At 46.1% G+C, this 25,817-nt stretch overlaps 1 non-coding gene across 2 annotated transcripts; it reads right to left on the reverse strand.

Annotated features, from left to right (window-relative positions):
* LOC100516643 lies at positions 229–22,512 on the reverse strand. 2 transcript variants are annotated; one of them, XR_002337514.1, is made up of 5 exons: positions 20,950–22,512; positions 15,886–16,060; positions 8,853–9,012; positions 1,648–1,802; positions 229–1,085 (listed from the first exon to the last, which is right to left on the reverse strand). It is a non-coding gene; the product is annotated as an uncharacterized LOC100516643 (transcript). The 2 variants fall into 2 exon arrangements; XR_002337513.1 differs by having other exon boundaries at positions 15,953–16,060; positions 20,950–21,828.

The raw sequence follows: 25,817 nt of genomic DNA on the forward strand, positions 1-25,817 counted from the left end.
CCTGCTATAGAGATGCTGAAGTCTACAACAGGAGTACAGGCCACTGGACCCACTGCCTAAGACATCCATCAGACTTCTACCCAGGTGGACAGGCTTTTCATCTTACACTTTCTTGAGAGGAATGGAAGCCATGAAAGCTCCCTCAGTTCAATGAGAAACTAGTTCTCTGGAGTACTTTATGTGCAATACCACAACCTTTCAGAAAACAAAACTTCAGAACACACAAGAGACTCTCCAAGCATTTATTCAGTGGACATCTGAAATCTCCACACTCCTTAATGCCTCAACACAACTTGGGGTGATCCTGGATGTGGCCACTGGAGCACTGGGAAGGGGGTTCCAAGACTGAATGGCCCAGGAGGGCTTGTGTGGCAGAGGCTGGGCACTCACAGATGGACCTGCACTGGGGAGCAGAGGACCTTCTCCCAGCCCAGACAACAAGCCAGATGTGGACATGCTGATGCCTTCTCAACTCCCAACACCACCAAGCTGACCAGGTTGATAAAGTGTCAGGTTGAAGTCTCTTTCACCATTGATGACATCTCTTCTTCGCTAGACGTTCTCCAAGATGCAGATGAAGCATCATGTGCACCTGTCAAGCTGATGGCCATCCAGCTGGGAGGGTTTCACCCCCCCTTCCCAGCAGGCAGCCACAGCCGAGGTGTAGGCGTAGATGAGGCAGGTTCCTGCATCACAGGCTGGGAAGCTTCCAGGGTTTCTTTCTTGCTGCCACTCTGTGTCATGAGGATCTCCACAGGGTCAGTGGATCTCAAATGGAATTGAGCTACAGGCATTGAGTAGGGGTGAGAAGTCAGAGGCCAGACTAGTGTGAGACTCAGAAACAGGAGGGATCAAGGGGTTGCCAGGAGGTCCAGGAGCACCAGACACAGAGGTATGCTGAAGAAGCCCTTTGAGTCCAGAGGAGAAGCCTGACTCATTCTTGCAATGACCCAATCCTTGTAGAAACTCACTTCTGTATAAATTCCTGGATACCCTCTGAGACCACAGCCAATGCCCCAGCTCACAATCCCCACTTGGACCCATGAGTCATTAAATTCACAGACCAGGGGACCCCCAGAATCTCCCTGGAGAAAGAGAAAGATACAAACACAGCAATGGAAAATGATCAACATCATAACAGACTCCCCAAACTGCAAGGCACTGAGGAGATGGACGTGAGTGGGGCTCCCCCAGGTACCACTCAGATTCTACCACCCCTAAGTTTCCATGAATAATGAGATTTGATAGTTAAAAAAATTTTACAAACAAAATTTGTGTATGTCATCAATTATATAAAAAGAATTGAATATTCTCAGAGAAATGATATACTCTAAAATATTAATAGTCCTTACTTGTATATATTGCCTGTCACTCAGAAGGGGGTTATAACACATGACTTGTATAATTGGGATTTCATGCCTGAATCTCCCCTCCTCCCCTGTCTCCCTCTAAGCAGCATCAGGTCCTTTCTAATTAAGGATCAGATCAGGCCTGCTTGGCAGAGACTTGGTGGCTTGTCTCCTTGAATCCCCTTATTGGAGAGTGAATGAAGAAGCTGCCAGATAATACAGACCCTACTATCTGTGGATGAGGAAACTCTGGAAGGACAACCAAAATGCAGAGGTAGCAAAGGGCCCATGAACTGACCTGGCAGGAATCCTTTCCTCTGGAGCTGGTACCACAGACAACCCCCTTCTTGACCACATCAAGGCGACTTTCCATCTTGTCTTTGAGCACCTCATTACATTTCTCATAGCGAAGAATGCTTAGCTCAGCCTCCTGAAGCAGTAGTGGAGAATTTCCTGATGAGGTTATAAAGATAATTCAGGAGTAGGTAGATCTGCTTAGTGGGACAAGACAAAAGCCCCTGGTACCCACTCTGGGTCTCAATAGAGACACCCTCTTAGAGCAGTGGATATTGTCCCCATTTGCCACTAGAAGAAATGAGGCCCAGAGTTGATGTGATGAGAGGAAGTGGTAAGATTCAAAACCAAGACAGGTAAAGAAACACAGCTTAGGACAGGAAGAGGCAACCTCAGAAATCAAAACCAAATATCTGCCATACTGAGCAGCATTAGAAATAGTGATAGGCATCCTGTATACCAGTGAAGTATCTTTATAGTGGGGTCAGATTCTCAGACAGGTACTACCCCAAAGGTACCAAATCCAGCCTCTCCCCAGGGATAGGAGGCCCTACACTTTTATCAAGAGGAGCTCTCTAGCCTCTTCTTACTCATAGAAAGCTCCCTATCCACCAAGGAAGGTGCTTTCATCTTAGAGCAGCTCAGATTAGCAGACAGATCAACACCCCTTAAGTTAAAATCTACCCTGGAGAGAACCCACTTTGATTGTCACTCAAGCCCTCAAGTCCTGACATACTAATAAAAATTTGTAATATCATCAACTACTCCCACCAGCATCTTCTCCACCCTCCTCCCCTACCCACTTGCTAGAAAACTGCCTCCCTGTCCCCTTTAGTTTATAGGCCGACACCAGGGCACGAGGCAGCTTCTGCCCTGGCCTGAGTTTGCTGCCATCTTGCTTCACAGTCTCACCTCTTTCATCTACTTTCCCCCATCCAGTCACCCAGCATTCTGTATCAGCTTGGACCATGAAAGTTTTTTCAGGGAGGCACACAGGTTGGATGTGCGAGGAGTAATTCACAGGGAAGTCAAGCAGAGCAAGGGCAATGTCATTTTCGATTAGTCCAACAGGATTGTAATATTTATGGATAACGATGTCTCGGACTGGGATCTTGACTGCCATTCCAGAGAGGTTCATCAAGTGTATGTCTCCCATCTTCACTGTGTATTCCACATGGCTGCAGAAAGATCCTTGAGGCTCTATACTCCCCTTCCACAACTTCTAGGTTCTTCCCAGCGTGGTCCTATCTCCAGTCCCACTCATCAGCTACCTCCCTCTCTCCAGACCACAACCCTTCCCAGACCCCTGGTCACTCTATGCAGTGGTTTCTCAAAGTTTGATGTCCAGATGAGCAGCATCAACATCACCTGGGAACTTGGCAGAAATGCAAAGTCTCCGGTCCTACTCCTGACCTACTGAATCAAAAACTGGGGATGGGCAACTATTGTTTTAACCAGCTCTGCAGGTATTCCCATGCTCATTAAAATGTGAAAGCACTGAGCCAGCCAAATTGGCCAGCTACAGTCCATTCCCCTTAAATATTTCCATTTGCAAGTCTTTGCCTACACCCTGTCTCCCAACTGACATCTCCCCCCTCTTCTTGCCACTTGGGTTGAACGCTAATCTGCACAGGCTTAAAAGAAGTAACTTTGGGAGTTCCCATCATAGCGCAGTGGAAACAAATCCAACTATGAACCATGAGGTTGGAGGTTTGATCCCTGGCTTTGTTCAGTGGGTTAAGGATCTGGCATTGCTGTGGCCCTGGTATAGGCCGGCAGCTGTAGCTCCCATTCCACCCCTAGCCTGGGAACCTCCATATGCCATGGGTGTGGCCCTAAAAAGCAAATAAAATAACATAAGTAGCTTTGGACTTGATTTTGGGTCTTGACTTTCCAGGCTACCAAGGGCCTAATATCACCTACCTCTGACTACAACCTGAAGTGCAGGGACTGTGACCTCTCCCCCATCTTTTTCAGATGAGGAAAGGAAGTTCAGGAAGGGGTCAAGACTGGCTCCAGGTCACACAACTTAACCAGGACCCCAAGCCCAGAGCCCCCAAAACTCACCCAAGTATGCAGTGGGCAGCAGTCAGCACCCACCGATTGGCAATGAGGGAGCCTCCGCACATGTGCTGATCATTGACCTGCAGGCTGACCTGCCAAGGCCACTTCCTTGCTCTGGCAGGGCTTCCACCAACTATTCTCATAGTTCGAAGGCCACATGCTAAAGTAGGTCAGTGAAGGGAGGGGACAGAAAGTAAAGCCACTGACACCACCATCACCAGAGCCAGATAATCCTCAGAAGTCTCAGAACCCTCAGAGAAAAGCCATGTGCCCCCCTGACCCCCAGCGCAGGTCTGTATTCCCTACCTCTCTTAAGAAAATGGCCACGCCCACTCAGATCTCAAGGCCAGGGCTGGATCCACTCAGACCCCCCCCAGGTTAAAATCATGTTCCCCCCGAGAGCCTCCTCCCCCAGGGCAGGGGCCCATGACCCTCAGACCAGGCTGGTTCTCTGCTGCAAGGCCGGTCCCAAAACATCACCTGAAGGAAAGAGCTGTGTTTCTTTGGTCCCTCCTGGTGCTGGTGCATTTAGGGATGGCAAAGCCTTGTTGGAATCAGAGTCGCTGGGGGAAAACTCCACCAAATTGGGGTCTACTGCAGTCATACCGGATTCAGGGGACCCCGAAGTTCCCGGAACCCCTCCAGGAGGCAGTCTCCACCCCGGAGCCCCAGGGCCCTCAAGGCCACCCCCGGAGGTGGGTGGAGAGGGTGAGGGAGGCACCAACCCGCCCTGCGCCCCCTCCCCGCCCACCCAGGCCTCACTGAGCCAAAGCTGAAGAACCAGAAGCCACAACAGGAGGCCCATGGAGCCGCCACAGCTGCTGAGCACGCCCAGGAACGCCATGGGCACTGCAGGCCTTCTCTACACTCCTGGGCGCCCCCTCGCGGCGGCTCCGCGCCTGCCCTCCTGTGGCGGGAAACAGAGTTCTTTGGCGGAAATGGGTCCTGCCGCCGCCTTGCTGTGTGGTCTTCTGGGGGTCAAGGCCTGGGCTGGGCGGGGCTGCGGAATCCTGACTCAGGTGATTCTTTTCTCTTCCCAGCACTGCCTGGACTCATTAATGGGGTGCCTCCAAGATGCTCGTCGTCCCCTGGCATAGGTCCCTGGCCACAAAAAGTGGTAGCCCATGCCACCACCACACGAAGATGCAGCCACAACTCCCTGCCAGGCTGGAATAAGCCTTACCGGGTGTTTTCCTCCCCTTCCTGTTTGTAGTAAAAATTAAAATTCCTCAGTATAAATGTTGCACTGAATGCTACTAACCACCGGGTTTAAAAATGATACTGCTATCTTTTAAAAAATCAACACCCATGTGAAAAGAGCTATTAGGGAAATGCAAATTAAAACCACAATGAAATGTTACTACACACTTAAGAGACTGGCTAAAATTGAAAAATTGTGACAACATCAAATACTGACACGGATGCATAGATGCTGAATCACTCATACATCGTGGCAGGAATGTAAAATATCATAGCCACTTTGGGAAACAGATTGGCAGTTTCTTATAAAACAAAATATGCAATTACCATATGACTCAGTAATTGCACTCCTGGGCATTTAGCCCAGAGAAATAAGATTTATGTGTATACACACACACACACAAATACCTTTACAAATGTTTACAGTGGCTAAACTCATGATAGCCAACGTCTGGAAACAACTTTTCAGTAGATAGAATAATGGCTTCCCAAAGAAGTCCTCGTTCTAATTCCTGGGACCTGTGAATATATTACCTTACATGGCAAAAAAAAAATGTGATAAAATAAAAAAATCTTGGAGTTCCCATCGTGGCTCAGCAGAAACAAATGTGACTAGCATCCATGAGGACGCAGGTTTGATCCCTGGCCTCGCTCAGTGGGTTAAGGATCCAGTGTTGCTGTGAGCTGTGGTGTAGGTCGAAGACTCAGCTTGATCTGGCATTGCTGTGGCTGTGGTGTAGGCTGGCAGCAACAGCTCCAATTTGACCCCTAGCCTGGGAACCTCCATGTGCTGCGGGTGCGGCCCTAAAAAGACAAAAGACAAAAATGAATAAATAAATAATTTTAAAAATTGAAAAATCTTGAGAAAAGGAGATTAAACTAGATTATATACATAAAAGTGACCATAATGCTTTGCAATTCCTCTCATGAAGATAAAGTCAGACTGTGGTATAAGCAGCCATGTCACTTGCTCTATATAACCTGGCAAATTGTACGGTGATAAAGTTTGCTGTGGTGAATTAAAACACTGTAAGAAGTCTCTACTATGTCCTAATTAGAGGGTCACATTATAGATCCCTACAGTTCTGCAGCAAGAGCATACTGTCTGCTACAAATAAAGGATATATTATTTGAAAAGCAACTCCTAGCACACTACTGAATCCTAAAAAGAAATTAAGTGCCATGGGACATTAAGTGAGTAAGAGACCTGTGCCTCCTATCATAAGGTGGATATCTAGTCAGACTCACTAGGTTATAAAGTCAGTTGGAAAAAGCAAATACATCATTCAAAGGAAATGATACATTTGGGATTGGATCATGGCAGGTCTTGAACACACAATAATAAGTTGCACAAAGAAAAGGCCCAGACCCCCACATTTGTACTGAATTGAAGCTTCTCCATCAGTTCACACCCACAGCCTTATAAGGAGCATCCTATGACCAACTGATGAAAGAAGAAAAAACCTGGGCTTAGTTCACAGATGGGCTCAAAATTTTGGTGCAAGCTGAAAATAGACACTGTTGCACTAGAACCCCATTCAGGAGTGGCCTGGAAAGACAGTGACTAGGGCTTCAAAGACAGTGTGTGTAGCACAACCACTATGGAAAACAGTATGAAAGTTCCTTAGAAAACTAAATCTAGAACTGCTATATGATCCAGCAACCTCATTCCTAGGCATATACCTGGATAATACTTTCATTCAAAAAGATACATGCACCCCTATGTTCACTGAAGCATTATTCATAATAGCCAAGACATGGAAACAACCTAAATGTCCATTGATAGATGACTGGATTAAGAAGATGTGGTATGTATACACAATGAAATACTACTCAGCCATAAAAAAGAACAAAATAATGCCATTTGAAGCAATATGGATGGTCTAGAGATTCTCACTCTAAGTGAGGTAAGTCAGAGAAAGAAAGACAAATACTGTATGATATCACTTATATGTGGAATCTAAAATATGGCACAGATAAAACTATCTACAGAACAGAAACAGATTCACAGACATTGAGAACAAATTTGTGGTTGCCAAAAGGGAAGGGAGGGAGTGGGATGGACTTGGGTTTAGCAGATACAAACTATTACATGTAGAATGGATAAGGAGAGTTCTTTCCGTGGCTCAGCAGTTAATGAACCTGACTAGGATCCATGAGACTGTGGGTTCGATCCCTGGCCTCACTCAGTGAGTTAAGGATCTGGTGTTGCCATGAGCTGTGGTGTAGGTCACAGATGCAGCTTGGATCCTGCACTGCTGTAATGTAGGCCAGCAGCTGTAGCTCCAATTTGACCCCTAGCCTGAGAACTTCCATATGCCATGGGTGTGGCCCTAAAAAAAAAAAAAAAAAAAGAATGGATAAGCAATGGGGTCCTGCTGTATAGCACAGGGAACTACATCTAGTCACCTGTGATAGAACATGATGGAGTCATAGACTGAGTCACTTTGCTGTACAGCAGAAATTGACAGAACATTATAAATCAACTATAATTTTAAAATTAAAAAAAATAAGACAGTGTGTGTAGAGCTTCAAACAGTACATCTGGTCATCATCTTGGTATAAAAAGAGAAATGGCCTGAGTAAGAGTATACATATGGACCCCTGAGCAGTAATGAACATCTTATCTGGTTGGTCAGGGGCTTAGAAAGAGAAAATTTGAAGACCCATGGAAGACGCACGTGAATGGACCTAAAGGAGTGGGAACAAAGGGTACGGCTTTTTCCATCACATGCCAATGCCCTCCAATCAACATCCAATGCAGAGGGGGCACTTGACAACCAAGTGGATAAGAAGACTCCTCCAGTAGAGGTCAGCCAACCTCTGTACTTGTCAGCCTCCATGCTTGCACAGTGTGCCCAGGAACAGAGTAGTTGTGCTGGCAGGATTGGAGGCTGTTCATTTATTCAATAAAACAACATGAGCAGAGTCCCTGTTACAGCTCATCGGGTTAAGAACCCAATATAGTGTCCATGAGGATGTGGGTTCAATCCCTGTCCTCGCTCAGTGGGTAAGGATCCAGCGTTGCTATGAGCTGCAGCATAGGTTGCAGATGCAGCTTGGATCCCACATGGCTGTGGCTGTGGCTGTGGCTGTGGCATAGGCCAGCAGCTGCAGCTGATTATATCCCAGCCTAGGAACTTCCATATGCCACGGGTGCAGCCCTAAAAAGAAAAAAGAAAAAACAACAATGACATATGCTCCTTCCTACCAAAGCTCATGTAGCTACTACTGCTGCTGAATGTCAATGCTAAGGCCTTGATCGCTACATCTCAGAAGGAAAACAATGAGTGATTTGGTGGCAAGATGATTATATCAACCTCCTTCCACTCTGCAGAGCCAGCACTTTTTTTTTTTTTTTTTTTTTTTTTTTTTGTCTTTTCTAGGGCCTTACCCACGGCACATGGAGATTCTCAGGCTAGGGGTGGAACCAGAGCTGTAGCTGCCAGCCTACACTAGGGCCACAGCAATGCCAGATCCTTAACCCACTGAGCAAGGCCAGGGATCGAACCCAAAACCTCACAGTTCCTAGTCGGATTCATTAACCATTGAGCCATGATGGGAACTCCCATATGTATTGCATTTTAATATATAAATATTCTACATATTGCTAGTATTGCCTGCCTATAAATACCTTAGCTGACACCACTATTAGTGGACTCATGGAAGGTTTAACTTTTCATCATGGAATCCTGACTAACATCACCTTAGACAAAGCAACTTGCTTTTTGGTGTGAAGTAGATGTGAGGTAGTACATGATTAAAGGATCCACTAGAACTCTCCTAAACTTCATTATACAGAAGCTAGAGGCTTGATCAAATATTGGAATAGCCTCTGTATTCGTTTTCTCTGCTATGCCAGAAATAATTACAAATTTAGTAGCTTAAAACAATACATGTATTATTCCACAGTTCCTATGGGCCAGGAGTCCAGGCACAGCTTACATGGGTCTTCTGTAAGACTGAAATCAAGGTGTCAGCTAGGGCTGGGCTCTTATCCACTGGGCAACTCAACCGGAAAAGCATTTGTTTCCAAGCTTAATCAGTTGTTGCGTGAATTCGTTTCCTGTGGCTGTAGGACTCACAGCAGCTTGTTTCTCCAAAGCTGGCAAGGAGAGGAAGACACACACAGTGAGTCTGCTAGCAAGACTTACATGTTGCAACATAATCTCAGGGGTGACATCCCACTCCCAGAATTGAACCCAGAGTCATTTTTAAAATGTCGATAGAGAAGTAAAAATTATTAATGTTATTAAATATCAACCCTTAGCCCACATTTATTTAAGATTTTGTGTAATAAAATGACAACTATGCACAAAGCACTTCTGCTATACATAGAAGTAAGATGTTAACTCAAGCAAACGGTACAATTGAGTTGTTAGCTGAATTAGCTGATTTTATTATGAGACATGATTTTTACTTAAAAGGAGTGACTAATGGAATTCCCTGGTGGCCTAGAGGTTAAGACTCCACTGTTGTCACTGCTGTGGCTCAGGTCACTCCTGTGGTGCGGTTCAATCCTTGGCCTGGGAATTTTTGTATTAAAAAAAAAAAAAAGAGTGACAACAAATAATCAAAATGTGGTTATTTAGACTTGCATATTTGGCAGACATTCTCAAAAATAAAGTTAGAGTTTGTAACTCTCAAGAAAAACAACTGACAGTATCTGTTGCCAAATACAATACTTGAGTTTATAAGTTAAAATTTGAATTTCGGAAAATTTATATTTACTACCATGGGTTCAACAGCTTTCCAATAATTAAATACATTTCTGGGGAATTCCTGTTGTGGCACAGAGGAAACAAATATAACTAGTACCCATGAGGTTACAGGTTCATTCCCTAGCCTCGTTCAGTGGGTTAGGGATCCGGCGTTGCCATGAGCTGTGGTATCGGTCACAGACACAGCTCAGATCTGCTGTTGCTGTGGCTATGAGCTCTGATTCGACACCTAGCCTGGGAACTTCCATATGCTGCAGGTGCAGCCCTAAAAAGCAAAAACAACACAACAACAAAAAACATTTCTGACAACGATAGTAGTAATATGAGTGAATGTGATTTTTTTTTGATAATACATAATGAAATACGTCAACATTTGGAACCTCAGCATAACTAAATAAACCAGTATTTTTCAGTGATTTAAAAAATTATGCATGGTTAAAAGATTCATTTGAAGTGAAAGATAGACCAATGAATTTTAATATAGTAAGTACAAAAAGTTCAAAAATTTTATATTCCACATTGCAAGAAACTACCACTTGTAAAGTTTTGGTATATTATAAAACAATTTGTTAAACTCCACAATTACTTGAAAAGGTTATTAAGATACTCTTCCCTTTTCTTTTCATAGGCTGTATATCTATGTGAGACTGGGTTTTTTTCATATACTTCAACCAGAACAATAAATTTGGAAGAGAATGATAACCAATCTGTCTTCTATTAAGTGTGCCTTTACTGTAGGGGTACCTTAGGCTTAATAAATAAATAAAGTGTGAGGCTTGCAGGGTCTCTACTGATAACCTGACTATTCAGTGAGGTCCCTCCTCTCTGTATGGATGAAACTTGAATGTTTCCTAGTGCCATGTGGGCTTTGGGACTGGTTCACCATATACTTCCCTGGCAGGTGTTCTTTGCCTAGCCTCCTAGAAAATTAACTTAAACATGTGCAGACCATTATTCAGCCAAAGATGAAAAGGGATTGCTCTGAAGATTTCTGGAGTTCCTTCTCTGCATATCTCTATCCTACACAACAGGGACTGGCAAACTTTTGTAAAGGGACAGACAGTAAATATTTTAGGATTTGCAGGCTACACATGGACTTTGACACATATATTTTTTTTTAATGGCCACTTCCTCGGTATACAGAAGTTTCCAGACCAGGGATTGAATTCAAGCTGCAGCTGTGACCTATACCACAGCTGCAGCAATGCCAGATCTTTTAACTCACTTCAGCAGGCTGGGGATCTAACCTTCACCTTCTCAGTGACCCGAGCTGCTGCAGTAGGATTCTTAACCAACTGTGCCACAGAGGGAACGCCCACATATTCTTTTTTAAAACAACACTTTAAAAATGTGCAAATCATTCTTAGATCTGTACAAAAACAGGCTGTGTCTGGAACTGGCCCACAAACCATAGTTTACCAAACCCTGCTCTACAGTATTCTGACCTGCACACTCCAGATGCCTAGCCTTTCCAAATTCTAATCTCGGTCTCCTTAACTTCATGATATCATCATGTTCTGTTCAGGTTTCTCTCCCTGTGCTACCTGAAAATTGCCTCTGCTTAGGAAGCCAGGACAATGACAGGGTTTACCTCACCTGTGATCCTCTCTCCAGGATCACTATCCTATGCTGCCTATTGTCCTGATGTCTAAAACTTATTTATTCTGTTTATAATGGGAAATTGAGTTCCACACTAGATATTCCTTCATTGCCCTACGATATAACTTTGAGGTTTTTTGTTTTTTTTTTTTTTTTTTTTTTTTTAAGTAACAGAAAGCTTAGGCTGATCTCTACATCTCTTGGTGTCCTAAAATGTCCACCTCATCACTTTTTTTATTTTTAAAAAAAGCCTAATTCAAAGTCTGCAGTTTGGAGTTCCCATTGTGGCTCAGTGGTTAACGAATCCGACTAGGAACCAAGGAATGGCAAAAAAAAAAAAAAAAAAAAAAAAGACAAAAAGTCTGCGGTTAGCTCTGGTTTTGACAAATTCCTAATAAAATCTGGTAATAGAGAGATTTCCTGCCGTGGCTCAGCAGAAACGAATCTGACTAGCATCCGTGAAGACTCAGGTTCAATCCCTGGCCTCATTCAGTGGGTTAAGGATCTGGTGTTGCCATGAGCTGTGGTGTAGGTTGCAGACACAACTCAGATCTAGTGTTGCTGGGGCTGTGGTGTAGGCCAGGAGCTACAGCTCCAATTCAACTCCTAGCCTAGGAAGCTCAATATGCCATGGGTGTAGCCCTAAAAAAAAAAAAAAATCCTTGGTGATTCCCTACTTTTCCTATCTCCCTTGCTTTGGAATATCTGACTTTCTTCGAGAGGCAGTCACTTAGAGATGTAGAGAAGGAAAAAGTTTAGAGAGTTTGGAAATCTTTGTCCTTGTTTTCTCATTACTACTCTGGCTACTTTTGACACAAGTGCTTAGTAGTTTGAGCCCTGGATGTCAATGGTTCATGTATACATAGATTCATTTTATGTTTTGGTTTATAATATCAATTTTCAAAGTAACTTGACCAAATTACACTCCTACCATCAGTGTATGAGTCTTTCTATAATCCCCATTCTTCTCAACAGTTGTTGCCACAGTTCTCATTTTTTCCCATTCAGTAGGCATAAAATTATATCTTGTTATGGTTTTCATTTGCATTTCCCTGAAGTTGAGTGTATTTTCATATTTTACTTATCATTTGTGCCTTCTTCCTATAAAATGTTTGTTCATAACATCTACCCTATTTTCCTTTATTATTATTATTATATCATCATCAGCTGTGCCTGTGGAAGTTCCCAGGCCAGGGATCGAATTTGCACCACAGCAATGACCCAAGCCACAGCTGTGACAACACCAGATCCTTAACCCACTGAGCTACCAGGGGACTCCAATATCTACCCAATTTTATATTTGAGCTGTTGTGGGGTTTGTTTTTTGTTTGTTTGTTTTTGTCTTTTTGCCTTGCTCAGTGGGTTAAGGATCCATGACCTGTGGTGTAGGTTGCGGACACGGCTCAGATCCTGTGTTGCTGTGGCTGTGGTGTCGGCTGGTGGCTACAGCTCCGATTCAACCCCTAGCCTGGGAACCTCCATATGCCACGGCAGCGGCCCCAGAAATGGCAAAAAGACAAAAAAAAAAAAAAAAAAAAGAAAAAGAAAAGAAATAGCAATCCATCACTTACGTTTTTTTAAAAAAAGCCTTCCCCAACATGGGTTTTAAAGATATTGTCCTGTATCTTCTTCTAAAATGTTAAAGTTTTGTTGTACCCTGGTGGTCTACCAGTTAAAGGACCTGGCATTGTCACTGTTGTGGCTCATGTCACTGCTGTGGCATGGGTTCAGTCCCTGGCCTGGGAACCTAAGCATGCCAGGGGCACAGACAAAATAAATAAATAAACAAATAAATAAAGACATTAATTGCATAATGATAAACAAAATCCTAAATATGTTAGGATTCTAAGTGGGGCTAACAATAGATCTTCAAAATTTAGAGTGAGGGGAAAAGGACATTCTAACCACAATTAGAATTTGGAAATTTTACATGTCTTTCGTAATTGATACCAAAAGTATGGAGAGAACCAGAAAATATATATAAAATGTATAAAACCCTATCAATAAATTAGATCTGACATTTATAGAAAACTCTATTCCAGAAACAACAGAACATACCTTTGAGTGTACATGGAACATATACCAAGATAGAGCATATTATGGGCCATTAAAGAAATGGTAGCAAATTTAAAAGAACTAAAACTGTACAAAACATGTCTTCAGATTGTAACAGTATTAAACTAGAAACCAATAGTAGAAAAATATCTTGAAAATTGCCAAATGTTTGGAAAAATTTTAAAACTTTGATTTTGGACATCCAGAATGGCTGTGTGAGGGAACTCATTTGATTCTCTCTCTAGAGAAAAAGCTATTTAGCTGGTGGAAATTATTAAAAAAAAAATTGGGAGTTCCCATCATGGCTCAGTGGAAATGAATCCAACCAGGAACCCTGAGGTTGCGGGTTCGATCCCTGGCCTCACTCAGTGGGTTAAGGATCCAGCATTGCCGTGAGCTGTGCTGTAGGTCACAGATGTAGCTCGGATCTGGCGATGCTGTGGCTGTGACATAGGCTGGCAGCTGTAGCTCCAATTAGACCCCTAGCCTGGGAACCTCCATATGCTGTGGGTGCAGCCCTAAAAAAACAAAAAAAAATAATACTTTTTAAAATTTTAAAAATTAAAAAAAACATTTAAATTCCCTGGAAATTGTCCTAAGGGTATAAAGAATTTGAGAAATAGTTATGTAAGAAAATCTGCATAATCTTGGTAAGAACCAAGAGTTCTTGGCAAGAGTCTATGGCATTTGAGCCACAACCAACTGCCATCCCTAGCTTCATATTATGGAACTCTATTCTGGGCAAGTGACCAAGATGATGGGGTCTCCCTCTTCACCCCAGGAGAAGCAGAGAGCTGATGTCTTTCATTCTCCCAAGTTCTTCTGCAAAAGCTCTTTTCTAGCAGGCATGACCAAGAGGACTAGAACTTCCTTCCCTCACTCAGCCCCTACTCATAGGGCAGAAACTCTACCCTAAGCACAACAGGCTAAGAATCCTAGGTCTTCAATTGCCCAATCCCAGCTCACTCACAGAGCAGAGGTTCCACGGGAGGGGCAAGTAAGATACTATGTCTCTCCCCATTGCCCACTTATAGAAGAGGAGCTTCACTCCAGGAGAAGGTGGCTGCCATCCCCACCCCTACTCTGATGCAATAATACCAACATTCTGCCCAGGAGGATAGGCAGGCTGAAAGGAGAAGTGCTCTGCAATTCTGCTTAAAATAAGTGAATTTATTTGGAAAAGATGATGAAGAAATTCATGCCTAACGGAGTTTTTACGAAGAGAGATCTTCCCAGTGAGCAATTAAGAGAGGGTCAGCAGCTCCATGATAGTAGCAGCAAAAAGTTAAATAACAGACTAACCAGAAGATTAACAGAGAAAATCAGAGAAAGAGGTAGCCAAGAGGAGTTCTCCTGGGATCATATTCGTCCCTAGGGGTCTAAAACACTGTGCAGGAGTTCCCATCATGGCTCAGCGGTTAACGAATCTGACTAGCATCCATGAAGACGCAGGTTCAATCCCTGGCCTTGCTCAGTGAGTTAAAGATCTAGTGTTGCTGTGAGCTGTGGGATAGGTCACAGTGGCAGCCGAGATCCTGCCTTTCTGTGGTTGTGGCATAGGCCAGCAGCTACAGCTCCAAGTCAACCCCTAGCCTGGGAACCTCCATAAGCCGCGGATGCAGCCCTGAAAAGCAAAAAATAAAAGTAAAACTAAAATTAAAAAAAAAAAAACAACACTATGCATGCACAACACAGGAAGAATAAGAGCATGAAGTAGAGCAGATTTAAATGCATTTCCCAAACCAAACACAGATCTACGAGCAAAGGGCAGAAACCTGTTGGTTCAACGGATTTAAGGACAACCTCTGACCAAACACTGACTGCACATTGAGTTTCTCTGACCCAAGGGCAACTCCCAATAAGCGCAGATTAAAAGTAAAATCAAACTCATCCCTAATAGGCAGTACACATACCCATGGCAATGTCTTCTTAGGAGTTAATGGATAAGGAATTTCCAAGTTTTTAAGTCCCTGATTGAATATGTGGGGGGAAAGGTAAATTTCCTAAATTATGAAAGCAGTCTCCAAGACACATACACATTTCCAATGATAAATAGCAAAAATAAAACTGACCAAAGGGGCTTATACCCAACCATCAGCCAATGAGGGTCTTATGCTGACCCAGGGGTTAACTCTAGGATGCCAGGCTAAACTATAAAAATAAGGGGAAGGGAGTTCCTGTTGTGGTTTAGTGGTAATGAAATTGTCTAGTATCCATGAGGACATGGGTTCAATCCCTGGTCTCACTCAGTGGGTTAAGGATCCAGTGAGCTGTGGTGTAGGTCACAGATGCTGCTGGGATCTCATGTTGCTATGGCTGTGGCTGTGGCCAGCAGCTGCAGCTTCCATTCAACCCCTAAGCCTGGGAACTTCCATATGCCGTGTGGGCGCAGCCTTAAAAAGAAAAAAAAAATCTTTGCCTGTTTAAGTCACTATCCCCTTCATTTTAGTGTGCATTATGCATTAACTAGATCCCCTTAGAAGACATAGGAGTACCTACTTGCCACAAGGAAAGCAATTTACTTCTGGCAGCAGGAGGCAGCTCCTTAGGAGGTAACATTCCTTTCTCAATTCTGTAAGGGGTCACAATAACCCACTACTCACCTTGTTGGACAATGTAAACTGTCAGTCATGTGACTTTGATGTATAAACCTTTGTCTCAAAAACTTACAAAACTGTGCCTTGACCTTGAACAGATGGAACAGTCCTCAGGACTTCTGAAAGACTATCCTCCTGGGTTGTCCTCAGGTTGGCTCAAATAAAATTTTCCAGTTCTTTCCTAGAAAATTTTCAACAAAAAAGGACACCAGAAAGTTTAACCAATACACAGGAAAAGAAGCAGGTAAGAGAAACTCTGTGAGGCCCTATGTGTTAGACATAATAGACAAAACTTCAAACTAGTTTTTTTAAATATGTTCAAAGAAGAAACATATGTCATCTAAGCTGAGACTGGGACGCATATGGCAAAATTTAATACCCTTTCCTAATTTAAAAAAATCAGTAAATTAGAAATAGAAAAGAAAGAAACTTCCTCCATATGATGAAAGCCTAAGAAAAACCCACAATAGGAGTTCCTATTGCGACACAGCAGAAACAAACCCAACTAATATCCATGAGGATGCAGGTTCGATTCCTGGTGTCGCTCAGTGGGTTAAGGATTCAGCATTGCCATGAGCTGTGGTGTAGGTTGCAGATATGGCTCAGATCTGGCGTTGTTGTGTCTGTGACATAGGCTGGCAGCTGCAGCTCCAATTCGACCCTTAGCTTGGGAACTTCCATATGCCACAGGTGCAGCCCTAAAAAGCAAAAGGAAGAAAGAAAGACCCACAATGAACATCATACTAACTGACCAAAAACTAAAGGCCTTTCCCTAAGATCAAGAATATGACAAGGATGCCCACTTTCACCACTCTCTTCAATGCAGTATTGAAAGCTATAGCCAGCCAATTAGGCAAAATAAATGCACTCAAATTGGAAAGGAAGGAGTAAAATTCTCTGTTCACCTGATGTTATATAGAAAACCCTAGGAGTTCCCATCATGGCTCAGTGGAAACAAATCTGACTAGGAACCATGAAGTTGCGGGTTCAATCCCTGGCCTTGGCCAGTTAAGGATTTGGCGTTGCTGTTAGCTGTGGTGTAGGTCGCAGACTTGGCTTGGATCTGATGTTGCTCTGGCTGTGGTGTAGGCTGACAGCTGTAGCTCCAATTAGACCCCTAGCCTGGGAACCTCCATATGCCGCAACTGCAGCCCTAAAAAGACAAAAAAGACAAAAAAAAAAAAAAGAAAAGAAAAGAAAGAAAACCCTAAAGAGTCCACACAAAAAAAATGGTAGAGATAATAAACAAATTGAGAGAAGTTGCAGGATACAAAATCAACATCCAAATATTTGTTGCATTTCTATACACTAACAGTGAACATCAAAAAGAAAATTAAGCAAAAAACTAACCAGAAATGAATGACAGACTCAAATGTCAAACCAAAAACTATAAAACTCTTAGAAAAGACTATAAGGGAAAACCTTTGTAATCTTGAAGTAGGTAAATATATCTTAATAAGACACAAAAACAACTGATAGGAAAAAATTGATAAATTGGACTTTATCAAAATTTTAAAATTTTGCTCTTTGAAAACTACTATTAAAAGGATGAAAATTTAGGAGTTCCCATTGTGGCTCATCATCCGTGAGGATGCAAGTTCGATCCCTGTCCCCACTTAGTGGAATAAGGATCCGGTATTGCCGTGAACTATGGTGTAGGTTGCAGATGTGGCTTGGATCCTGCATTGCTGTGGCTGTGGCATAGGCCAGCAGCTGCAGCTCTGATTCAACCCCTAGCCTGGGAACTTCCATGTGCCACGGGTATGGCCCTAAAAGACAAAAAAAAAAAAAAAAAAAAAAAAAAAAAAAAAAAATTTCAACAAGGGTGTCAGAAACATTCAATGGAAAAAGGATGGTATTTTTCATAAATTAGGCTGTTAAGACTATATATCCACATGCAATAGAATGAAGTTAGACCTTACATCATATGCAAAAATTAACTCAAAATGGATCAAGGACTTCAACGTAAAAGCTGAAACTATAAAAACAGGAGAACAACTTCATGAGATTCGATTTGGTGATCATTTCTTGGATATGACTTCAAAAGCACAGATGCAAAAGAAAAAAATAGATAAACTGGTCTTCATCAAAATGAGCAGCTTTTGTGCTGCAAAGAACACTATCAGTAAAGCGCAAGATAATCCACAGAATGGAAGAAAATATTTACAAATCTTATATCTGATATGGGATTAATATCAGGAATACATAAAGGACCCCTACGATGCATCACCAAAACCCAAAAAGCCCAAGTTCAAAAATTGCAAAGAAACTGAACAGACATTTCTCCAAAGAAGATACACAAATGGCTAGTAAGCACATGAAAAGATACACAACATCACTAGTCATTAGGGAAATACAAATCAAAACCACAATAAGACACTACTTCACATTCATTATAATGATTAAAAATAAACAACCCAAAATCAACAACACCCAAAATAACAAATGTTGGTAAGGATGAGAAGAAACTGAAACCTTGTGCACTGTAGAGAGAAGAGAGGAAGGAAAGAGGGGAGAGTAGAGAGGCAAGCAGAAGAGGAGGGAAGGGAGGGAAGGAAAGGAAGAAACTGAGCTATACATATAGGCAGGATGCACACAATGCATCATTTGTGGAAGATGTAATTGCCTTCTAAAATAAATTCAAGCAAACCAACTGAAAAATTAATAAAACTATAAGAGAATAAACTAAGAAGGCTAGGGGAAAAGATCAATATACAAAATCAATAATTTTCTATCCTGCAGCAATAATAAATTAGAAAATGTAACAGAAAAAAAAAAGATATTCCATTGAAGACAGCCACACACATTTTTAGAAAAATACCTAGAAATTGGAACAAGACTCTCTGTACCATCTGCCCGGATTCCTCTGACCCTTTCTTATCAGTCTCCTCCTCACTCACAGGACTTAACCCTACTGGCCTCCTTGATGTGCCTCACTAGCTCCTGCCTCTGGCCTTTGCACTGGCTGTTCTCTCTGCCCCCGGATTTCCACATAGCCCATTTCTTCACCTCCTGGGTCTACACCAGGATCACTAAACTTTTTCTGTAAAGGGTCAGACAGTAAAGATCTGCAGAACTGAGATTATGCAGGCATTATAACAAGAGAGAAAATGAATTTCTACAAAATGTTTATTGATGAAATTAAAAATATAATCAGAACTGGGGACTGCTTTTGTTTTGGTTTTGGTTTGGGGTAATACAGGTTTACAAAGAAGAATGGAATTCTTTTAAGGGAATAACATCTAGTGTCCCCTACATGGAATTGATTACAAATGCTCTTCTATAAACACTATTCTCAAGAGTTCCCATTGTGGCTCAGCGGAAACAAAACTGACTAGTTTCCATGAGAATGCAGGTTCAATCCCTGGTCTCAATCAGTGGGTTAAGAATCTGGCATTGCCATGAGCTGTGGTGTAGGTCACAGACGCAGCCTGGGTTCCAAATTGCTGTGGCTGTGGTGCAGGCTGACAGCTGCAGCTCTGATTTGACCTAGCCTGGGAACTTCCATATGCCTCAGGTGTGACCCTGGAGAGGGGTACAATGAAACTATTTTCAGCTAAGATGTGGTAAGCCAGATCTGGTCTCTACTCAAATGTCACCTCCTCAGTGTACCATTTCTAGGACACCCTCTCAAAAAGTATGCTCCCTACTCTGTCCTCTTGATCCCCTTTGTCCTCTAATTTTCTCTGTAGCACTTCTCACAATCTGAAATACTATATATTTTACTCACGTATATATGTGCCACCTTCCCCTTCCACATGTAAACTTTCTGTGGACAGGGTTTTTGTCTGTCTTGTCACTGATGATTCCTAGCATCTTGAACATACCTGGCACATAGTAGGCACTCAATAAACATGTGGTGAATGAATGAATGAATACACAGAATTCCAGTGAAGAGAGAATGAGTTAATACTGACAAGTACTCGGAGGATTGCCTGGCACATGCTGTGCTCAGTAAGCGTTAGTCACTGTTATTGTTTCTTTCAGGAGCGGCCCCAAGCAACCGGTAAGTGCAGGTCCCAAAGCAAACAAAATCTTCCAGACACCAGACACGTCCACCGCCTGCCTACCTGCCTGCTGCACCTCCTCTCCTGTCTCCCAGCTCCCCGTTTCCTGGCCTCTGCCCCTCCGTTGGACCTGTGTCCAGCTCTGGCTGTCTTTGTCCCTCAGTTACAAACAGGGCTTCAGGACCAGTTCCTAGGGCTCCTCACCCCCCACAGTGCCTCCAGCAGAGTCCCCACTCACTACCAGAGATGCCTGGTTCCACTCTCCATTCTGTCCCCCACCCCACCCCTTCATTGCCTAAAGATTCTGGTTCCCTAACTGTACCTCACTCAGCATCTCCTCCTCTGGAAAGCCTTTCTTGACACCCTTCCCCAACGGTGGGTGTCTCCAGAGTCACCTACGCTGACACTGTCATACTGCTAGGACATCTGTGATGCCCCATTCTCCTGGGAAGTCCTTTGCCTACCTCCTCAATTCTGCCTCAGGAAGCCCAGGGCCAATCCTTGGCCTCTTACCTCGGAAGAGTCCCTCTCTCCTGCCCTCTGGAAATTACTTGTTCCTCGGGTCCATCTGCTCTCCCTCCCTGTCCCCTAACGCCACAAGAGCCCTGTCCTACAGTAGAGAAAATGAGAGGTGATAGGTTAAGCAGTTTGCCAGGAGCACACAATGAGGCAGGAGGAAAGCGGGACCCTGGGCAGGGCTGAGGAGGGGTGCTGGCAGTACTGGCCTGGGGTACACAACACTGCAGACAGACGGACAGATTTTTGTATGAGCCAGCATCTGAGCTGGGACTGAAAACCATACTCCTCCTCTCTGCCCAACTTCTCCACAAGGCGTCAGGGGCTCGCCCCGAGCCGGCTCCCCCTCCCTGGCCCACTGCCAGCCGTCATCCCGGTGAGGTCAGCCACGGGCCCGCGATTTCGGGGAAATACCAGCTCCTTATTAAAAACAGGCGGTGGTCAGGCCCCTGCTGCTTTCCCAGTAGAAACTAGGGTGTCTGTTCCAAGAGGAACAAGAAAGGGCAGGGCCTAGTCAGGGCCAAAGCGGGAGCCTGAGAGGCAGTACCTGGTGGAGGGTCCAGGGAACTGGGGGTGAGGTGGAGGTGGGATCTGAGGTTTTGGCGAGGGCGGCCAGGGAGGGGACCGCCGCCCAGAGGAACACTGGGCCAGGACCTGGAAAGCGCGCGGAGCAGACAGGGTAGCCTTCGCGGCAGCTCAAAACCAGCTCCGAACTAGAGCAAGCGGGCACAGCCCCAAGAAAACTGGCGGGTGTGCTAAGCCCCGCCCCTTCCGGGGGCAGCCCTCACCCACCGCCCGCGACCATAGCGGTCCTCGCGCCAGCACCTCTCGAGGCCGCTGACCCCTGCAGGGGGCGCCAGAGGGCCGTCCTCTGCGCTCCGAGGTCCGGCCGCCGGGCATCTGGAGCGCGTTAGGCTTGGGCGGCCGGCGGCAGCGTGAGCTCATCCCGGCCGGCCCACTGCGGTTTCCAGGCGCGGCGGAGGGAGCAGAACACAGAAGCGCCGCGCCGCGGGTCTCGGGGGAGCGCGGCGGGAGCAGGACTCCTCCCGGGATGTGGGTGTGAGCCGGGAGGCGGCAGCAGTGTGTGTGTCACTGGCGAGTCGCCGAAGGAGGGCGGGCCCTGGGAGCCGGCCGCCAGCGTGCGTCTCTGTGTGTCACCCTGTCATGGCTTGTGAGGGTGCGTGTGTCCCCGTGGGGGAAACCTTGTGTATGGTGAGTTATGAGTAGCATACATCCCAGCACATACTCCACGTTTTTCAGAAAAGAAGGCTGAATGCATGTGAGGGAGAGGGCCAGCTGGGTGATACAAGGCTGAGACTCCTGGATCCCCCTCCCTCAACCTGTGTCTGTGAGTGTGTGTGCGCGCGAGAGCGGCCGGCCGGCCCATCGTGTCCCGGTGCCCGGGTCAGTGCTGGGGATGGCGGGGGGGGGGGGGGGGTATCTCCCTTCCCTCCCCCAGGAAACACTCTTTCTGGTCACTGCCCCACCCCCATCTCAGCTGGCCCTCAGCATGCTCTTCCTTCAGGAGGCAGGGAGAGACTCTGTCACACTAGGGTCCTGGCTAACAGTGGCACACACCTGAGTACAGACCTGCACATGAAGCACACACTGGCATGCAAATAAGAGACACCCTCCTGTTGGTGGCACTCCAAGTTGGGAGAGCCAACAGACAAGTTGCAAAGGTTTTGGAGAGGCCTCTTGGTGAGATGCCCCAGCCCATGCATCTTAGGGGCTCCAGCTTCCTGAAATGGGCCCCTGAGTGTATTGCGCAGGATGTAAAGGACCTTGGGATCCTGGGATTCCCAGGGCCAGGAGTCAGGGTGAGGACACTGTGGGCAACACCAAACACAGTGTGGGGAGCTGGGGTACCTCTGAGCATCCAAGACTCCCCCAACCCATCAGACTGTTCCCTACTTTGGGCCCTCACCTTATGGACCTACCATCCTAGCTTTGGGTAGTCGTAGCCCCAGCTGTTCTGGAGACCTCAAGGAGGTGGCCCAGCACCTGCCAGCCTTCCTGGCTGGGCTTGAAACATCCTCCTCCCCTCACACCACAGCTGGCTGTGGGCAGAGGCTCTGAGACAAGGACCTTGCCTACAGGATGGGGCCAGGAGTCTGTCACCCTCCTCACCAGCTATTGCTCCTGGGACCCAAAGCACACATCTGCAGGGGGCCGGTGATGCTGGGGCTTGCTAAGAGCTTGGGCCTCCGTAACCCCATTGTGTTCCCACCTGTGAAACAGAGAGAACACTGCCCTGGCTAGGCCCCTGCGAGGAGTGTAAACTCTAAAGGGAGGTGCATGTACTGTAACCACAAGGTTCCTCAGCTCCCAAAACACTGGAGCAAGCTGGGTGAAAGATTTTTTTAACTGGAATGACTCTGGTTTGCATAACCAGAGCCTACAAATTACTTAGCAAAACATGTTTGCTTTTTAATTAACATGTGCTTGAAAAACAATGGTTTTAATTAAAGAGGGTAGGGGAGAGAAGGGATGGTGGGGAAGAATATTTCAAGCTCTGAGGACTGGGCCAGACTTCTTAAAAATAAAATGGGAGGCTTGCCCCAAGCCGGCCAAGGCTGGGAGTTCAGGATCCTTGGGGAGCCCCAGGAACATCCCTACCTGACTCCACCCCTCCACAGCTCCTTAGCTAAGAATTTACCCTTTTTGCTGACAGTTTAATTACTCACTTACCCACTGTTCCTTGGGCCCCTCTGGGAAGGAGTGGCTTTTTTAGAAAGCAGGCTTGGGGAGGGGATGAATGGGGGTCCACCAGACAGAGGGAACAGCATGAGTGAGGACCCAAGAGTGCAGGCGTTGTTGGGGAGTAATTAAATTTACTAGGGAGGGAGAGAGAGGAGGTGGGGGGAGGTGACCCATAAAAAAGCCAGATCCCCCAGACTGGTGGACTGGAGAGGTAGAGATGGAACCAGAGCCCGTGAGGGGTAAGGGGTTGTACTGTGCTGGGCCCAAGAACATAGGGGTGGAAGGGGGTGAGGCACAGGGAATAGCGGGATTGGCAGAGGAAGGCAAAGGGCTGTGGAGCTGGGAAACAAGAGGTGGCCCTGGGGCCTGGGGCATTGGGGGTCAGATGCTGATGGATTCTGTGAATTTGACCAATCCAGCAGGGGGCAGTGTTGACCCCACCATCCTGCTGGCAAGAAACACTTCACCTACGTGGTAAGTACTCAGTAAATGCTTGAAGAAGGGCGAGGATCAGGAGATGATCCATCCAAATCAGCCACACTTCCTCCCCTTTCTGACCTTTTGGGGCCAGCACTAGGGTGCAGCCTGGGATCAGAGGTAAGGGGCGGGGAATGGGACAGGATGCTCACCCCTTTGCCCGTGCAGACAAAGCGAGACTGAAAGGAAGCTTCTGGGGAGTGAGAGCACCCCCAGGGGTCAGGTTAGGTGACCTCAAACCCTCAGCTCCCAGTGTCCCACCCAGGACCCTGTTTCTCATTAGGGGCCTTCTAGCCTTCCCAGCCAGCACCCCCACATGAAACGTGCCTCCTTGTACTTAATTCATTATGTGCAGAGTAGGAGGTCCAGCAGGCGGGAGTTGTTTTTTCCCCTGAGCTCAGACATTCCTTGCTTTATTATTCTCCACATTTCAAAGCAACTGTCGCCTCCCCCCACCACCCCCAGCCCAAAGCTCAGAGTCCAGAAGGGGCCTCTCCAGGGCTCAGAATACCAGAGGTTCCCACACCTCCAGCCCAGCACAGGAGGGAAACTGAGACTCAGAGAAGAAGCCCTAGGGCAACCTGCAGGGACCTCCCACTCCCATACCACTACCTTCCTTGTCCGGATTTACCCTCTCCAGGCCACCTTCCACACAGGTGACCTCAGGACTCTCTACAATACAGAGCCAGCCCTTCCCTCCCTGCTTCTGGATCAGGTGCACTGGGATCGTCCTCAGGGCCCTAACAAATGGAGCCCCAACTGCATCAGCAGCCTGACAGAGGGCAAGGCCCATCCTGGAGCAAAGTGTCAACCTAGAAAATAGCAGGGCTGGGGTCAGCCTAGTGAATCACAGAGGGATCAAGTCAGGGAAAAAATAGTTCTAAGGGCCTGATTTCTTAGAACTAGAGAGAGGCCTGGCCAGATTTCTGTCTTATGTCGGCCGAGCTGCCTCCACAGGGAGTGAGCTCCCTGTTGCTGGGGATGTTCAAGCAAGCAGCAGCTCTTCAGACTTGCCCTGGAAAAGACGTTGGCGCAGGTGTCTGAGGCCCCTTCCTGCCTGACTTTGAGGTCAGAGTCAGGCTGGCAGGCACAGTACCTGCTCCAGATGAATGGAATTAGAGGTCCCTCTCTGCTCACGCAGGTCTGAAAACACAGACCATGGCACAAGGACAGGAGACCTGGGAGCTGCGCTAGGGTCAGAGTAGAACCCAGCCAAGCCACTTCCTTGTTAGTTCCCTACAAGCTCTCGGCACCTGGTGACGTGCTGGGGGCACAGTGGATGTGCCATCACTGTGTACTGATGAGTTAAATGGGCTCTGACCTCAGCCCTAGAGTTAGGGGAGGAAGGTAGCCTGCAGGGGCTAGGGCCTCCCTTTAGGAGAGGGACTCCGACCACCCAGGAAACTGAGACAGGAGCCCAAGTGGAGCAGGCAACCTAGGGGTGCAGGGCACTGATTTTTCATGATCCCTTGACACTCTATAACCATTTTGCCCCTGCTGACCCTACAGCCAGGCCTGTCCGCCCTGTGTACAAGGCCTGATGGCTAGATCCTCAGGTGCCCAGAATGGTAGAAGTGGCACTGTGATGTGGCCCTGGAGCCACAGCAAGCCTGCCCATACCTCCAGCTCTACTCTCCAGGTCAACCCCAGGGACCCTCTTACTATAATGAAGGCCCCCCTCTAGGTGATGGACTACATAGAACCTGAGCTCCTGAGAGGGATCAGCTTGCTACTGTCTGGCCCAAACTGTCTCCACCTAGAGCTGTGAGATCTGGGTGTGTTGGGGGCTCCCAGCTCAGGCCACGCAGAGGGATCCCTTGGTGCTCCTGCGATGTGCCCAGCTTCCCTTCTTATCTCTCAGCCCCAAACACCGTTTCTCTTCTTGAACTAGAAGCTAATAAGCATTCGCCTTCCTGCCACAGCAGCCATTGTCCTACTCTCTGTGCTACAACCAGGGACGAGAGGTCACTGCCACTGGCTTCCCATCTTCAGTTGAAGTCTGTACAGTCATCCAGTGATCTGGGGACACCTGGAATCTCAGGATCCCAGATACTGCAATGAAGGAAATGGGGGCATCTTCGCCCATGTGCCCTCAAGCCCCAGCCCCAACCTCACCAGTGCCTGTTTTTTCAAGGGCTTATCTGCATTGTCTTTGACAAGCTTCCATTCACCACTCTATCCTAACTGGCAGGGCCAGGCCTCTGTTAGTCATCACAGTAGAGAACAGTTGGCACC

The sequence above is a fragment of the Sus scrofa genome, chromosome 13, assembly GCF_000003025.6.
Source record: "Sus scrofa isolate TJ Tabasco breed Duroc chromosome 13, Sscrofa11.1, whole genome shotgun sequence".
NCBI lineage: Eukaryota > Metazoa > Chordata > Mammalia > Artiodactyla > Suidae > Sus > Sus scrofa.